The sequence below is a fragment of the Oncorhynchus mykiss genome, chromosome 9 (assembly GCF_057628025.1).
Source record: "Oncorhynchus mykiss isolate SJ-2025 chromosome 9, ASM5762802v1, whole genome shotgun sequence".
Taxonomy (NCBI): Eukaryota; Metazoa; Chordata; class Actinopteri; order Salmoniformes; family Salmonidae; genus Oncorhynchus; species Oncorhynchus mykiss.
In genome coordinates, this window is record NC_143030.1 from 22,730,208 (window position 1) to 22,742,746 (window position 12,539).

The following is a 12,539-nucleotide window of genomic DNA, read 5'->3' on the forward strand; positions in this document are numbered from 1 at the left end:
GCTAGCATTAAACTTATCTTATAAAATCAATCAATCATATTCACTAGTTAACTACACATGATTGATGATATTACTAGATATTATCTAGCGTGTCCTGCGTTGTGTATAATCTGACTGAGCATTCAAGCATACAAGTATCTAACTGAGCGGTGGTAGGTAGAAGCAGGCGCGTACACATACATTCAAACAGCACTTTCTTTGCGTTTTGTCAGCAGCTCTTCATTGTGCGTCAAGCATTGCACTGTTTATGACTTCAAGCCTATCAACTCCCGAGATGAGGCTGGTGTAACCGAAGTGAAATGGCTAGCTAGTTAGCGCGCGCTAATAGCGTTTCAAACGTCACTCGCTCTGAGCCTTGGAGTGGTTATTTCCCTTGCTCTGCATGGGTAACGCTGCTTCGAGGGTGGCTGTTGTCGTTGTATTCCTGGTTCGAGCCCAGGAAGCTATACTGTTACACTGGCAATACTAAAGTGTCTATAAGAACATCCAATAGTCAAAGGTTAATGAAATACAAATGGTATAGAGGGAAATAGTAAAATATTTTTCCTATAATAACTACAACCTAAAACTTCTTTCCTGGGAATATTGAAGACTCATGTTAAAAGGAACCACCAGCTTTCATAGGTTCTGAGCAAGGAACTTAAACGTTAGCTTTCTTACTTGGCACATATTGCACTTTTACTTTCTTCTCCAACTTTGTTTTTGCATTATTTAAACCAAATTGAACATCGTTCATTATTTATGAGGCTATTCATGTATTATATTAAGTTAAAATAAGTGTTCCTTCAGTATTGTTGTAGTTTGTCATTATTACAAATAAAAATCCGCTGATTAATCGGTATCGGCTTTTTTGGTCCTCCAATAGTCGGTATCGGCGTTGACAAATCATAATCGGTCGACCTCTGAGTGTTTATTAGTGCTGAGTGATTAACCAAAATGTAATTTCTTTTCTCGTTTTTTAAAAACTAATTGACCAACACGGTTCAGTTATTTGAATTCCATGTAGTTTTTCTTTTCGTGCGTAGTTTCTAGAGATTAATCAAATCAAGCCTGAACTGTGCGATGTAGTAGGTAGTTGTAGTTTCCAACGGGTCAATATTTTACATAGCATGTTTTCTGCGTTAAACTAATTGTCTACAATTAACTTGATCCATTGTGGAACCTACTTGTTCCGTCTGAGACGGAGAGAAGAATGTGCGATGGGGAGGGAGTTGCTTCGTGAGGTATCTCTACCTGAAAATACATGATCTAAGATTGATAGTTGCTTTTCAGCAGTCATATTCCTTATTTACTTTGAAGAACTGTTAAGTGATATTTGTCAGACAGCATTATCACGTTTTAAGGTATGACCCAGGTGCAGACAGTGTTGAAGAAACAAAAGTTTATTCTTTAAACAGGTCCAGGCAGGCAGGGGTCAATAATCCAGAGAGGGTGTAAGGCACCGGAACAGCAGGCTCAGGTCAGGCAGAGGTTGATAATCCAGAGAGGGTGTAAGGCACCGGAACAGAAGGCTCAGGGTCAGTTCAGGCAGAGGTTGGTAATCCAGAGTAGAGACAAAGGTACAGGATGGCAGGCAGGCTCAGGGCTGGCACGAAATGTCAAAACCAGGAAACTCGAAAACTGGGACTATAGCAAAGACAGGCGCAAGGGAGACCGCTGGTAGGTTTGAACAAACAAAATAAACTGGCACGCACAGACAGACAGAAACCACCGGTATAAGTACCCAGGAGAGAATGGGGAGATGGATGACACCTGGAGGGGGGTGGAGACAAGGACAGGTGAAACAGATCAGGGCGTGACAAGCATAGGCAGCAGCTCTATAGAGATGGAATGAAATAATAAAACAAATGTAATATACACAACTGAAATATTTTATTGAAGTTAATAAATGATGGTTGATAAGTGATAAGCAGTAATGGACAGTAATGGACAGTCACTACCATCATGGGACATTTATTAATTGTTTTATTCTGTGCTGTTGCAGCCTTCAACCCAGCCTGAAACCAAAATCAAAAAGCACTAATCGCTCAGCACTAGTTTGTATATACACATTGAAGTCCGGTCAAGGGATGTGGGACATGGGGAGTATCTGTGTTCGCTATTGATGGGGAACTGTTGAGGTCGATGAGGACGCTAAAGGTGAGGTGAGTGGGACTTGATCTGTGTGTGTGTGTGTGGACATGTTTCACTATACTTGTGGGGACTAGAATAGTAAACAAACAAAGTTGACCAACTGGGGACATTTTGTTAGTCCCCACAAGGTCAAATGCTATCTCTAGGGGGTTTAGGGTTAAGGTTAGAATTAGTGTTAGGATTACAATTAGGGTTAGGAACTAGCGTTAGTTTTAGGGTTAAGGTTAGGTATTAAGGTTAGGGTTGGTTAGGGAAAACAGTATTTTGGATGGGACCCCCCACAAGGTTAGTTGTAAGACTGTGTGTCTATGTGAACAAATAAACACCAGTACTAAAGCTCCTATCTGCTGGAGTTCGACTTCTCCTCTGTCTTTCCACTGAACCGTAAGGGACAAACAAACACCTGGAAAAGTACTCTCTCTCTCTCTCTCACGGTCATTGTAGCCAAAGACCCATGAGGCATGTTGTAGTGACGGTTTATGTACGGTGATGGTGTTTGGAGTGTCCAGGGCCAGATTGATTGACTAACTCCTTTCTTCGTTCCTTTCTCTCTCTCTCTCTCTCAGGCTGTGGTTTACTATGGTTTACTATGCGGTCTACTATGTTGTTTACCGTGTGTGTGACAGAAACATGAGTGGGGGAGGGGACGAGGGAGAATCACTGTGCACCAGCTGAAAGGGAAGTAGTTGACCTAGTTGGTCTCCTCTCCACTAACTCCCTCGACAGAAGTACAAAGACCCTCTGCTCCAGCTGTGCTGCCTTTAATGGAATTATAAATGAGTGCCAGGTGGGACACACACACACACACACAGCTGTACACGTTGGCTGAGTCCTTCCCTCCCTTGAAGTTCTCCCAATGTCTTTGGTCACTGACGAGTAGCCACTGCAGAATGGGTAGTTCCATGCCACAGGCTGCCTCTGCATGAAACTGCTCTGAGGCCCAGGAGTTTATTACTGTAACATAGAGATGACGACATATTATTCAAAATAGGCTTATCCTATATACCTATTACCATTATCAGTCCATTATTACGCCAGCTTCTGCTGAGCCTTGCAATATTGTTAGAATTAACGATTGGCTTTGCCTAGTTGCTTCTCCTTGCCTGAGTTGCTTTGTCCCGGACTGACTCACATTACTTAGTTCTAGTTGACTCACATGGCTTAGTTCTAGTATAGTGGGTTTTTGTAGTGTTTATTTTATCTGATAATTCCTCAGAATATAGGATTTGAAATCATCCACTTCTATGAAACTCTCAACAGTATGTAGTGACTTTACAGCAGATATGTGGTGGAGGTGGAGCCGCCATCTTTGTTTTGTGGTTGTGTTGCCTTGGTAACATGTCAGACTGAGTCACTCCTCAATGGCTGATGAAGTTACAACTCCTGCTATAACTTGTGCCATGCTGCTAAGGGACACTCACTGCAGCAAGCAACGTAAAGTCAAACGAGAAACAGTAGCCAGGAACTTAGACCCAAAGGTTCACCATCACCATCACGCCACACCATCACACCTCCTCCTCCATGCTTCACAGTGGGAACAACACATGCGGAGATCATACGTTCACCTACTCTGCATCTCAAAGACACGGCGGTTGGAACCAAAAATCTCAAATTTGGACTCATCAGACCAAAGGACAGTTTCCACTGGTCTAATGTCCATTGCTCGTGTTTCTTGGCCCAAGCAAGTCTCTTCTTCTTGTTGGTGTCCTTTTAATAGTGGTTTCTTTGCAGCAATTCGACCATGAAGGCCTGATTCACACAGTCTCATCTGAACAGTTGATGTTGAGATGTGTCTGTTACTTGAACTCTGTGAAGCATTTATTTGGGCTGCAATTTCTGAGGCTGGTAACTCTAATGAACATATCCTTTGCAGCAGAGGTAACTCTGGATCTTCCTTTCCTGTGGTGGTCCTCATGAGAGCCAGTTTCATCATAGCGCTTGATGGTTTTTGTGACTGCACTTGAAAATACTTTCAAAGTTATTGACATTTTCAGTATTGACTGACCTTCATGTCTTAACCTTTTCACACTGTACCAACACATGGGTGTGATCATTCTACAGTGGTCCCTGTAGCATACAATCAAACTGGTGTGATTAGAACGCTTGGTTAGAACGCTTATTTAGAACACCCATTTTCAATTGACGCAACAATCAGCATTTGAGCTGGCCACACTTTTTTTCAGAAACGTTTTGCACAGACACAGTCCTTACAAAGTTCTATCCAGAATGTGAGCAGTTTTATTTCTGGATGCAATGTTCAGAAATAGCTACAGCATAACACAATCATCCAAACTGGAAAAATGTAGGCTACATTTGTGCTAGCGCTAACCGAGGAAAGATTGACAGAACACAAGCGGTCATATTTTTGTAACTCTAGACTGACAGAAACTACATTATGAATTAGCTAATAGCAATTACTATTTATAATTAATCACATCACGGGAGAGCTCACCATGGATCGAAATAATTGAATAAAACACTTCCTAAAAATTGAAAGTAATCCGACGTTGGGTAGTTTCTGCGCTCCACCATGTTTGTTTTTTCCCAGAAACCAAAGATAATAAGAGGAGACCAGATTAGTTATTCTGTTTATAGTATGCATGTCGAAGGGGGTGTTTCGTCTACCATCGTTCACACCCCACCATTCACTTCCAGAAGGTCTGAAACCCAGAATGCATTGTATGTCAACAAACATGGCTCCACACATAGCTGGAATTAGCTTAGCTTATCATAATCAGTACATACTTCAAGAAAGTATTTTACACACAATGTGTTCATTACTGTCTATGCAAGAATCGGAATGCATGTTTTGTACTTGAAAATGTGAATAAAACAGTAAATATATAAATAATTACCACACAAAACATTTTCTGATAGTGATTCAATGATACAAGTGGCGCGTGCCGGCAGTGAATCACGTAAAATCACACTCCCACTCTGGGCCATTCAATGTTGTTGTTTATGTATGTAGGTAGTGAGCTAAGCTGAAGCATTAGCAGTGTCTTTCAAAAGGAGACAACTTACAAATGCGGAAATTCTGGAGATTTCATAAAATTCTGACAATGACTCTGAGTATGAAAGTCAGGAATCTGACCGTGACAGTGAGGAGCTGCCCCCCAACCTTGAAGCCAGTGAGAACCCTGAATCTGAGGACCCTTTGTCCACTGACGAAATCCCAGGTCCCTTTTGAAGATGCTGGTGGTGATGGAGGCAGACCGACAGTGGATGAAGTACAGGAGTTCTGTGGTAGCTGGAAGGCCGCCAGCCATTTCACCCCTCCTGGCCCTGCTGTTTGCGTTGATGTGTCCCAGTTTGGAGTGCCCCTTTTATAGCGAGACCACCCCCGATTTATCAGTGCCATTTGAGAAAGAAAAAGCATAGCTGCGTTCTAAGTCCTGCGACGCCCAGCGCGTATGACACAAATCAACTGTACAAAACCAAAGATATTGGTCTGTTTTAAGCAATTGATCTTGTGTCATCGTGTTGACGATCAGCTTTTATACTAACATCACCAATCTGAGGTCAAAAGGATGTGTGATTTTCCGCCCCAATTCGACGTGGTCATGGAAAGTAGTGTAATATACATGAATTAGAAATGGCAAAATAATTCAATGTCTTAATTTAGGATGATAGTAAATACAGCAAACTCAACAACAACAAATGTCTCACTTGTTTAATTATTTAGATAAATGCTTTTCCTAAGCACAATTTAACCAGGTGTTCTAGACTTGAGCGTCCATATGGTCTGTGCAGCAGGCTGAACGTTTGACGTCCCTAATTTTAAATTCATGGGCCAATATAACCACATAGGAGTTCAGTTGGTACAGCATTCTCCCTCATGGGTACAACAAAATATAGCCTCTCACAAGGCCCTGCCTCAAAATATGTTAAGGAGCCAGAAACCACAATACCACTACGGTCAAAAATATTTTTGCCGCACCTAAGATATGATACAGTACTGTATTCTGTGAGGTGGATTTACAGTACAATTCAAAAAACAGCTATTATTTCCCCGCCCACAACATTTTCCCACAATGCACCATCATTTACAGTATGCTGCAGTAAAATGTTGAAAATACAAACAATGCTGTTGATCCATTGAGGATATGGACTGGCTGTTGATCCGTTGAGGATATGGACTGGCTGTTGATCCGTTGAGGATATGGACTGGCTGTTGATCCGTTGAGGATATGGACTGGCTGTTGGTCCGTTGAGGATATGGACTGGCTGTTGGTCCGTTGAGGATATGGACTGGCTGTTGGTCCGTTGAGGATATGGACTGGCTGTTGGTCCGTTGAGGATATGGACTGGCTGTTGGTCCGTTGAGGATATGGACTGGCTGTTGGTCCGTTGAGGATATGGACTGGCTGTTGGTCCGTTGAGGATATGGACTGGCTGTTGGTCCGTTGAGGTAATGGAAATGACCGGAAGCGAGATACAGTAGGAAAGAGTTGATGTATTGAGTGTGTATTCCTGGGTTTCTGACAACACAATCACCCTTTCTCACACATCTCACTCGTGTTTTGACAGTAAAGGCCTGAAGACAGACAAGCTTCCAGCTCACGTGTTTGAAATCGATGAAGACGCTAAAGATGAGGTGAGTGGGACTTGATCTCTCTCTTTGTGTGTGTGTGAGAGAGAGAAACATTGATTATCAGATGATGTTGAGTGGTCTAGTGTTGACCTAAGGTCTTCTATGTGGTCAGTTCACTCACACCTTCTGGCCTTGTTGGCTTGGTGGTGGTCCTGTTTGAAATACCCTTTTGACATAATGGAGTTAAGGATTGGTTGATAAAGAGAAGGACTTTGATAGTCAACTCATCCATTTGATACTGTATTGGCTATAACCCCCACCCCCACCCAAAGTATTTAAGAAAATATGCCTACAACGAGAATGCAGTACATCAAATAACAGCAAGACACCGTAGCTTACATCCAGACAACTCTAACCCCCGACTGTGCCACTATGATATGGGTTTGTGGTGAGAAAGGACATGCAGCTGTGCCCAGTAGTAAGGCCTACAAGCATAGCCTGGTCTCAGATGTCTTGCCTACTTCTAGGGTCATTGTCACATTAGGAGCAGGCAAGACTGCACAAACAGATCTGGGACCAGATCCAGACCTCACTGGACTTAGAAGCCCGAGCTCTTCTCCTCTAAAAATACCCCCCCCCCAAAAGCCCAATCCCCAGGCCCAGCTCTCAACGGCCCAGCCGGATGTGGATAATCTTAGCATTAAAAAGGTTTGTAATTGAAGGAAAATAAATAGCTGCCAGCCATGGTCTTCTGATGGAGGGAGCAGAGGGCACGGAGCCGAGGCTAGCACTGAATCATTCCAGAGCTGTGTCTGTGACAACACCCTATTCCCTATATAGTGCCTTACTTTTGACCAGAGCTCTATGGGGTAGTGCAGCATGCAGGGAAATTGGTTGCCGTTTGGATACAGCCCCAGTACTCGCGAGAGGGGAAAAAGTGAGAATAGCAGAGGCTATCAGTCCAGGCAGCACTAAAAGAGGCTAATGTTACATGACTTTGTGTCCTTCATAGCTGCACCACAGGCTGTTGACTCGTCTCAGAGGGAGGGAGCAGCTATGGTGTATCACTGGTAGATCTACAGTATACGTAGTCTATTCCTTTTGTCTCAGCGTGCAGGCTTTTATAACCACGAGAGAGAGAGAGGTGGTAGAGAGGGAGAGAGAGGGGGGGTAGAGAGAGAGTGGGGGGGTAGAGAGAGAGAGAGGTGGTAGAGAGAGAGAGAGAGAGAGAGGTGATAGAGAGAGAAGGGGGAGGAGAGAAAGAGAGAGGAGAGCAATGACCATAAGAATTAATCAATGATAATGCAATCTGGGAGATTGGTGAGCGATAGAGAGGGGGGGGGGGGGCGTGGATGGGGGTCTCAGAGGAACACTCTGAGGGGGGGGGGGGGGGGGTGATGAGGGAGGAGAGAACCCAGCCAATTGGATTACAGGACGGAGCTAGAGTGAGGTACATGTACGATCGGACGAGCGTGGAGGACAGAGTACCACTTCAATGTGATTAGAGCTAGGACACACATATATGCGCGCGCACACACACCTGTTAACTGAGCTGTGTGTGTATGTGATAGCTGTGGGATTTCTCTGTATGAATTTCTCTATTTCCCAGCAGCAGTAAGTGAATTAGGTTCTTTATCTGCCCAGTCATAGTCAATGTCCTGTGGGATGGAATACATCTTTGCTGTGACTATATGTCCACTGAGTTGCCATGTCCTCCTCCTCGTGATATTAGTGTTGTGATGAACGGTCCCATGGGTATTCTCTCTGCAGATGAGATGAGTGGTTGAACTGTGATGGTGGGGTTAAATGGTTGGGGTTTAATGGGTTAAATGATTCCCACCTGTTCATGGGAAGCCATGTCTTTCTGTATGAATTGGGTGAACATTGTGTCTATTTGACTGACTGACACAGGTACATTTGTTTGAATGTGTGGTTATTATTTCTGTGTGCGTTGTGCGTCTGTGTGTTTGCATGTGTGTGTTAGCCTATAGATATATTCACGCTCATCATCAATATCAACCCTTCCTGTGTGTGTGCCAGGACTCGTCCTCTCTGTGCTCTCAGAGAGGGCGTATCATGAAGCAGGGCTGGCTGCAGAAAGCCAACATCAACAGCAGCCTGTCCGTCTCCATGAGGGTGAGTCAGAACAGCTCACCCATCAGCCTTGTCTACTGCCTATAGACGGTTGGCTGACAACATCAGGAAAATGAAGTGGCCGGAAAGCGTGCGTTATGATTCTGAACGGTCTGATAGATTGCAACAATGACAAGAAGCTGCCATGTGGGGAATCGTAGGTGGCTCGTTTCAGCTTGTTGTATCTTGTTATTGATACCATGTCTTGTTTTGAGGTGTTTTGACGGATGTCATGTCTATGCTATATACACACAACACTTCCTTTATACACAACAGATTTACTAGGATAGATCAGCCCAACTACTAATATACACAACACTTCCTCAGCACAACAGATTTACTAGGATAGATCAGGACAACTACTAATATACACAACACTTCCTCAACACAACAGATTTACTAGGATAGATCAGCCCAACTACTAATATACACAACACTTCCTCAACACAACAGATTTACTAGGATAGATCAGGACAACTACTAATATACACAACACTTCCTCGTCACAACAGATTTACTAGGATAGATCAGCCCAACTACTAATATACACAACACTTCCTCATCACTGTGGATTGTACACAGCTGGCGACCAACTGCGGTACTGTGCAGGCTCTTGTTCAGCACTAACATACAGTACCTGATTGAGCTAATACAAAAAGATATCTCTACGCAATGCCATAACCAGCCTCCTCTACCTCTGTACACACGCATCGTTCAGCACCAGACACTAGCCTATACAGCAGATGTATCCTACAGTATGAGCGAGGCTAAAGACGGCATTGCTATTGGATTGAATTAAACCTCTCTACCTCTGGCCCTCAGGTGTTTAAGAGGAGGTATTTCTACCTGTCCCAGCTGCCGGACGGCTCTTACATCCTCAACTCCTACAAGGATGAGAAGAAGTGCAAGGACACCAAAGGGTCCATCTACTTGTACTCCTGTATAGATGTCATTCAGGTCATTATCCCATCTGGACATTACCAATAGCATGAAGTGTATCTGCTGTTCTGAGTTTTGTGTTGTTGCTTGCTCCTAATGTTATCCGAATAGATAGTTTGAAAATGTTGTTGTAGGAGTACTCCCTGACTCAGGGCTTTATACAGCTGTAGGATCTTAATTTGAGCCAGTGTGCTACAGCAGGAAAATAATCCTGCAGCGACAGGAAATGTGATATATTATGTGGATTATAATTAATGGACATTTTTGTAGGGGTTGATCCATTTTATTCATGAGCGTAAATCAAGTCTGAAATGTAAAACTCATACAGTACAAGTTTGCATTACCTGCTTCGCAGGAACATTCTCAGCAACAAATGAGTGATCAAATTAAGATCATACATCTGTAGATTGACCATTTGCTTACAGAGGCACACCATGTGCTTTGGGCTTTGTGTAGACCGACACGTCTAGATATTTAGCTATTTTTAATGCTGGAACACAGTGCTGGAACAACATTGGAAAAATGCTGGCTCAGGAAAGCTACAGTATGTATAAGGAATTCTGCTGGTTTTGTGTTTCAACATCCCAGTAAAAGGGAACTCCTTTGGGATCGTAAAACCACCACTGTGACCACATGAACAAGTCCGTTTTCAGCTCTCGCAACACTTGTGAAAGTTAGGTCAGGATCCCTCTCCTCCACCTTTGCCATCCTTCAGGAACTGATTGGATTTTTTGAACTGCATTCCAGTCTCCGGTCAGTTAAAAAATGGGTGCTTGCATTTCTTCTCCTAATAAATGAGAGAAACTTCTGAGTGTTGGCACTGTGCGGTACAGTAGACTGGAGAGGCTGCCAGGAAGCTTTCCATTGGTTAAAAGTATTTAGGAGCTATAATGAGTGTTTTTAGATGACTTTGTTTAGGTGCCCACAACCAAACTTCAATATTTTCACCCCAGTGCCCTAAAATACGTCGTAACGGCTTTGAGCTAAAGATGCAGGAGCGCTTCAGCCACTTCCTGGCTGCGGACAGCGAGGAGGAGATGGAGGGGTGGGTGATCACCCTGAAACATGCCCTGCAGAGCAGCACCGAGGGAGGAGACCGGAAGAATGGAGGAGACAGCCTAGACTGTGCCCTGGGTGAGGAGGGAGGGGACTGGACTGGACACACACATATACTTATAATACACATACACACTGATATACACGCAGTGTACGCTGTACTCTCCTACTCCTACACACTTGCGTTACAAACAGACATGTTATTTAGCTACTCCACTCCTGTCATTATTCTCATAGCACAGTTTCACCTGTCTTTCAACGTGGTAATCTCTAGGAGATTCAAATCCCTGCTACTGACCTGTAAACACACTGGAAAAACCTTAACAGTCAATTACAGGATGATACACAGTTGGTACCAGAACGCAGCACTGTTTCACTTGTTTTCTCCAGTAATTTGACCTGACTCAAATTCAGTTCCCCTTTCACAATTCGTTGGAATTGTTTGTTGACATAGAAGGAAGTTATTGTGAACTATTGAACTCAGCGTATTACGGCTGTTACAATAGTGGAGGAATGCCAACATTATGCAGCTGTGTGTGTGTGTGTGTGGAAGCGCGTTGGAGGACTTTCACAGTTGGGGGAATTTATTTTCCAATTAGGAAATGGTCCTTTTGATAACATTATGTTCTCATATGCCCCTGAAATGCAGAGAGATTCGGAAGGCTTGTACAGCAGAAAGCGGTGGGAGTCAGCCTGGCTATTCTCCAGTTTCCCCTGCAACACAGCGAAGGGAGTTAGAAAGACATCAGAGTTAGTATGAAAAGCTGCATTTTAAAAGGAATGCTCATTAGGACATTGCTCAACTTGGAAGAGTGGAACATTAAAGTACACTCATCCAAGGTTTTTGTGCAGTTATAGCCGGGATAGCCAAGTACATAACTCTCGGAGTATCAGATATCACAGAACTTCCACTTATATCAGATGTCATTATCCAAATCGTACAGTAGGCTGTATGGTAAGTACTCCTTTCGACTGACACCTCTCTCGCCCAATCAGATGAGGACAGCAGCAGCCAGGGGAAGGGAGAGAGCCTATTGGAGAGTCTGGGGAGGAGCCTACACCCTGAACTCATAAAGGTCAGTGTTATCAGAGTAGAGATGTGCTGCAAGGCTACTGTCAGCTATGCTTATAGCTGCTTATATATTTTAAAAAGATCAGTATGAATGTATCCTTTTTGCCTTATTTTTGCACTAAGCACCAGGGCCCGTATTCACAAAAAGGGATGATCTAGGATCAGGTTTTGCCGTATAAGAAGGGAGACCTGATCCAAGGTCGGCACTCCTACTCTGAGAAGCTTGATGAATGCGGGCCCTGATAAATAATCAATGTTTGGCACTCCACTAAGACATAGCCTCCAGTGCTAATAGATTCAGTCTGGTGTGTGTTGGTAGTGTGTTTTGGTCTGACTCTCTTCACCTCTGGTTTCATCAGTGTCTGTGCTGTATTGTAGTAGTAGTGAATATGTATTACCCCTCATCTACTACACACAAGGTTGTGAACCTAGCCCAGTACATGGTGGAAAAGGTTTTATAGGGTTATTCAGACGCAGAGCACCCAGATGTAGGATCTTTAATTTGAGTTAGTTTGCTACAGCTGGAAAGCAAACAACTATCCTGCAGCAACAGGAAATGTGGATTATAATTCATGGACATTTTTGTAGGGGTTGATACGTTTTTTTCATGAGGGAAAATCAAGTCTGAAATGTCAGTGGAAGTGACAAACTTCAGAAGCCTTTTTAAACCTC

General features: G+C 43.5%; 1 pseudogene across 1 annotated transcript in view; it reads left to right on the forward strand.

Moving 5' to 3' along the window:
- The first annotated feature begins 2,124 nt into the window (after nucleotides 1-2,124).
- The window catches only part of LOC110532966 (dedicator of cytokinesis protein 11-like), a 92,084-nt pseudogene continuing 81,669 nt past the window's right edge, over nucleotides 2,125-12,539 (forward strand). Inside the window, exons 1-6 of the transcript XR_016483550.1 lie at nucleotides 2,125-2,144; nucleotides 6,664-6,730; nucleotides 8,708-8,803; nucleotides 9,623-9,757; nucleotides 10,693-10,873; nucleotides 11,792-11,871. The product of XR_016483550.1 is annotated as a dedicator of cytokinesis protein 11-like (transcript). The remainder of the gene's footprint in view (nucleotides 2,145-6,663; nucleotides 6,731-8,707; nucleotides 8,804-9,622; nucleotides 9,758-10,692; nucleotides 10,874-11,791; nucleotides 11,872-12,539) is intronic.